Below are 5,981 nucleotides of genomic sequence, written 5' to 3'. Positions count from 1 at the left end.
CTAGCTTCAGGCTTCTAAAAAGAGAATGTGTAACTATGAGTCTGAACTTTATAGACATGAAATGCTTTTTATTCCCTCCACATAGCACATAGTTTAAAGATACACATTCTACAAGACTAATTATGAAAAAATATGATTGTCTTACCACCCCCATTCAACTGATGCTCTAGAAAATGGCAACTTTCAAATATTTCGCTTTCCTTTAATATCTACCTTCATGGTTCTTTTTTTTGGGGGGGGGGCGCCTTGCCTTGCAGCTTGCAGGATCTTAGTTCCCCAGCCAGGGATCGAACCTGGGCCCCCAGCAGTGGAAGCATGGAGTCCTAACCACTGGACCACCAGGGAATTCCCTTACTTTCATGTTTCTTAATACTATACTTACGTTGGCACTTCTTGATTTTTCCATTTAAAACATTATATGCTGACTTCTCACTATGGAAGAAGAAATGCTAGATTTTTGGGGTTTTTGCTGCTCACTTTCCATATGTTCGCTTTTCATCCCCCATTCTACCACCATAATTATGACATAATTTTCTTTAGATCAGAATCAAGACATTGCATCATTTTGACTGTGTCAGTGTTATTCACAATTAAGCCATGTACGGTACCATGACTACTTTTTCTTTTATGCAAAACTTCTTAGTTTCCCAGGAATTAAGAATGTTCTTACCTTTTGTGTGGGTACTGTTCCATTGTCTTACCACTAATTCATCCCTAAATTCTTATCTATTTTGTATAAATCTCTTCCCCATATGTTAAAAACGTCATGCATTCAATTACTTTTATCTTGAAGGAACCCTTTTTTTGTTCCTTCTGGCCTGCTCCATTCTGAACTGATTTGTCTCTAGGACTGCTATGCAGCTTTTATTCTAATATCTCCTTCCATTATCAAGTTGGGGATTTCCTTTATCTGCCTTGATTCCTAGATCCTATGTCTTTTAATTGCCTGGTTTACTCGTTATTTTGGGGTAATACCTCTTCTAGCATTTTCTTGAGAAAGGGTACATGGAAGGCAAATCTTCTAAGACATTACATGTCTCAAAATGCTTTTATTTATTTTCGTCTACTTTTGGGAAGATAATTACAACTATGCACAGCTGTATGGTTCAATCCATTTATTCAGCTTTAATACTGTTTGCCTTCTGTTTACTTCCAGAGAGTCCTTGTCCTCTGGTTATCTTCTTTATAGTAGCACTCTATTCCTGTTTGGGGGATGCAATATTGTCTTTTATAATATTTTACTAAATGTATTATTAGAGGTGTGGGTTTTTTGCTTGTATGTTTGCTTGTTTATTTGTTTTTTATGTTTTCCTCTCTGAGATGATTCCTTGTTTCCTCCAGATATTCTTATTGTTTGTTTTGTTCTTTGACTTTTGCATGGCATTCTCCTTGAATTTCTTGGGATACTTTTTACTACATGCTCATTTAAAGCACAGAAAGCCTGATGACATGCTAATCAGGTGTGTGTGTTGGTGGGTTTTATTATAGGTGGAACTGGTTAGGCTTTTCACTGGGAGCTTTAAGTTTTTTCTCTTGGACTACAGACTTCCTGCCTGGACTGTATAATTCTGGTTACAGACATTCTTAGAGCCTTGTGGGAGAAGAGTATCATATCACATCTCTGATCTCAACTGTGTCTAGTTTTTCCCCTTCCAGGGATGACACTTCCACCTCTAACCTACCTGCAAGATATGGGGGGAAAGTTGCCCAGATGATGCTAGAGGAGATGGGAATCTCTGATCTAGCTTCTTAAACAATCTTCTACCTAATCACTTTCTTCTTTGTCCCACCTTCATCTCCACCGCTCTAGATTGCGGATATTGGCCATTAAACTTATAGGAGTCTTTTTGCGGAGGGTAAATTGGGTTACTCCTCTGTTTTCTGTGCAACCAGTTGAGTGTTCAGTATGCCCACACCTGGTAAGTTAGATTCACTCATTCTCCTGCTTTTTGGCCTGCAACGTTTGGTAATTTTCATCTTTTCTCCCATTCCTTTTGTATTCGGGGTGCAAATCATCCTCTTGCTGTTGTTTTAGTTAGGTTCTTAGAGAGGTGGCAAAGATAAAAGTGTTTGTTCAATATGCCATCTTTAACAAAAATGTCTTCTTTTTATGTCAGTGCTGTGTTCTCCCCAGACGCATACATTTATTCCCTTTCTTTTATCTCCCATATATTCATGTCTTTATGTTTAGTAAATATGTATTTACAAATCTGAGAATCTTCTGAATCTTTTCAAATTAACATACTAAATAGAGACTTGATATCCAACTGCTATCTCCCTACAAACTATCCAGAACAGGTCTTACACATTTCATCTTAATGACTACTTTAGACCCAAAATAATTTTTATTGATAACAGTAATATGGTAATTCATTATGGTATGCTGTTACCCAAGTGCTAATTAAAAGGAAAAATAGTTGAAGGATAAAAGAGGGCTTGAAAGCACATCACACAAAAGTTCCTTCCTAATATATTTCCTGTCTATCACACTTATTACTGCAGGGTGGGTTGACAGGTTAATTATGTACTAGGCAGGAGAGCTGGTACAGAGGATGTTACAATCTCAAAAGCAAACACTTATAATCACTTTATCTAAATATAAGACAAACTCACCTTGGTGAAGGACTGCATTTAGTGATTATATGTAAGGCGACCTCCCTACGTATAGATTACAGATGGAACCTAGGTAAATGTTACACTATACAGCTAGTACATGTGCTGACCCTGCAGCAGTTATCTGTGACTTATATCTAGGGATTCTGTCAAAATTTGCAAATTCGCTTTATTCTTTCACTGCCGAGAATTCTGATTTCTCCATTTCCTTCTCAAGCCACAGTTTTTAATAGCCAATCTTCCACATGGTATTCAAAAAAGTACATATTGTATATAATTGAAAACTGTTATATTCATAGTGTATATTTATTTATTTATTTATTTATTTTTATTTTATTTTTGCGGTACGCGGGCCTCTCACTGTCGTGGCCTCTCCCGTTGCGGAGCACAGGCTCTGGACATGCAGGCTCAGCGGCCATGGCTCACGGGCCCAGCCGCTCCGTGGCATGTGGGATCTTCCCGGACCGGGGCACGAACCCGTGTCCCCTGCATCGGCAGGCCGATGTGCCACCAGGGAAGCCCGTGTATATTTATTTTTAAATGATGAGAATTTATTATTTTGCTTAGGGAAAACCTTTACCCCATGAAGGAATCTCCTGTCAGAATATTTCTGGTGGCCCCCATCCTCCTCTGTCTTGTCCTAAAATATGTCTGGGCCAAGAAACTCATCTCATCTTGGACAGCTCATTGTACCATTTGGGAGTCCCAATAGAAAGTTCTGGTTGCTGTTGTTTTATTTTGTTTTAGATTGAGATGATACTTCCTTGTAATTTCTTTCTAATAACATTAATTCTTTCTTTCTGGACTTACACATAAACTCTTAACATCTTTCACTAGAAAGTTTTCTAATATCTGAATATAGTTGACGTATCTCTTGAAAGTTCTGTGTTCTCTCCTGTATTCCTACTCATTTTCTTCTTTGTTTTTACTTGTCATTTTTTCCCAGAATCTTCTTTATGTTAGTTGCCATTCTCTGGAAGTTTTGCCATAATCTTCCAAGTGAATAGCTCATAACTTAATATACTACCTTAGATGTATACATATACAGGTTAGAGTGAACCTCTTAAACTTGTTGTTTTGAACATTATACTTTTACTGGTGCAATCCAAGACTCCAAGGGCTGTGCTAGCAACAGCTTCTCATTGTATTGGCTTATATGAAGCACAGAATCTTTTCTGTCCCCTCAACTCAACTGTTGCTCCCTAATAAACATGATTTTTCTATCTCTCATCAAAAATAGTTTTAGACTTTAGAAAAATATTAACAGCATACTGCCTTATGGCATTCTAAAATTTAGGTTTTTTTCAAAACTTACACTTCTTCCAAAAATGGGTACATTATTTTCTGCACTGAGAATTTATTTTAACTCATTTCTCTTCATTCTTTGGCACCCAGAATATGGTGAATGGTTAATACTACTTAATTCACTTCAGCTCAACAGTCAAATACATATCTATGAAACAAATACAGCCCCAGGTACAGTATTTAGCGCTCCTGAGGCACATATTAGCAAACCAATAAGGATCCCAGTCTTTGGGAAAAGACAAAATGTGAACAAGTAACTTTCTAATAGAATGACACCTGCTGTGGAAGGTATATTATAGATATAATAAAATGATGGTAAGGCAGGATGATTTGTCCCACCTTCCAGGCTACCCTGAATATGCTGTGCCTTCGGGTGGCTAAAATTATACTGTTGGGCCATGAATTGATACAACACTTTGATAACTTTGCCTGACTTGACAGCTTATGAATGATAATGCCACCTCAGCAAGTCTACTGGCTTGTTTATATTGCTTTATTGGTGTCATCAGATGCTCGACTCTGAGAAAAATAGTAGCCAACTATGAACAAAGCCAAATACAAGTTATTTAGACTTATTGATAAATACCCTCTGAAGAGCAAGAACAATTGTCATTTTCTCTCTCATCATCCTTGACCTAAGTACAATGCTTTTCTCCTTGCAAAACATTTCCATACTGGCAATTCTTTGAGCCTTATAGTAACATGATGATGTAGGTAGAATAGAGATTGCTGTCTCCACTTTGCAGATGAGAAAACTGAGGGGATGTGACTGGCTTGGCCAAAGTTGTAGGACCAGTATATGGTAGAGCCACTGTTCTCTGAATCCTGGCTTTTTCATTCTACCAAAAGCCAATCTGAGGGACCAGCCATTTTCTTGGCGCTCTGTCTAATACATATGTTGCAAGAGAGAATGTTTAGGTGATGGACAGAACTCAGGCATCATGCATGGCTTGTGACCTTTACTGAGCGAGGATTACACAGCACAGATCCAAGAAAGTAGAGGTTTGAGGGGAGATGCTGGGCCAACCTAATTTAGACCTCCCTTCGTGAAAGCTGAGCCAGTGAAACCATGTGATGAATTCTTTTTAATATGGTATTATTGTCAGGGAATAGCTTCAATATGTACCATAAACATTAAATGCTAAAAATAATGACAGCAATTATAGATTGTTCTGACACCAGAAGAGTAGAATTATGCTTCTTAAATGCATTCCCTTAGCCAATAAAATTGCCAAATCACTTTTCTGGAAACTGTTTTCCTCTGTGTTAGATTACCAAGAGATGGCAGCATTCCATCCATCATTCAGCTAGTATATATTCCTTGCTTGAAAACTAAGATTTCCTCTTCCCAATGAAGTGTTGAGCACAAAGAATTACATTTAAAATATGAATATGTTTCATAATCACCCATTGTCACACAGTCATGTGGCTCTAGATTGCCCAGATCTAAATTTAGATGCTGATGGTACATAACTGTAAAGATTCAAATGACCTATTTTAAAATAATACATGGTATGTAGTTGATGGTAATGTACAAAATCCATTGAGTGATGATTCAAGAAAGGAACTGGTGATATATGATTCCTCCTTGGATGCACTTGAAGTTTTCACTTGTGGGCTTCCCTTTTCTATAGACACTTGGTAATTCAAAGTCAAATGTACTGTGTTAATAAAGCTGAGACCCCTTTGTTTATCCAGCTTGATATTCTGTTTCGAGTTTGACACTTGTCTGCCAATGGAAAATTTTAGTAAATATAACATCACAATCCACCAGTATGTGCTAGTCAATGAAAGAAGCCTCAAGATATGTGACAATTTCTAGGGAAAGGTGGAAGCAGTTTTTTATTAGGAAAGATTCAGAAATGCCCATAAAGTTAAAATTTTCAGAAGTTCATATTTCCAGTGGTCAGCTTGTCATAAAAACTTCCTTAAGATTTTTTTTCCATAATTGAGTTATTACCTTATGACAGAGGCCAATGGAAAAATAATTTTGATACATTTCTCATAACAAAAGTGAATACTTTTAAAGTACATGGATATATTGCTGCTCTCCTTTTTCTTTT

General features: G+C 37.2%; 1 non-coding gene across 1 annotated transcript; it reads right to left on the bottom strand.

Moving 5' to 3' along the window:
* Window positions 1–272: 272 nt before the first annotated feature.
* Window positions 273–345, bottom strand: TRNAW-CCA (transfer RNA tryptophan (anticodon CCA)). The gene has a single exon. It is a non-coding gene; the product is annotated as a tRNA-Trp (tRNA).
* Between the last annotated feature and the right edge of the window lie 5,636 nt (window positions 346–5,981).

Source organism: Delphinus delphis, chromosome 12, assembly GCF_949987515.2.
Source record: "Delphinus delphis chromosome 12, mDelDel1.2, whole genome shotgun sequence".
Classification (NCBI taxonomy): domain Eukaryota; kingdom Metazoa; phylum Chordata; class Mammalia; order Artiodactyla; family Delphinidae; genus Delphinus; species Delphinus delphis.
This window is presented reverse-complemented; position numbering and strand designations above follow the sequence as displayed.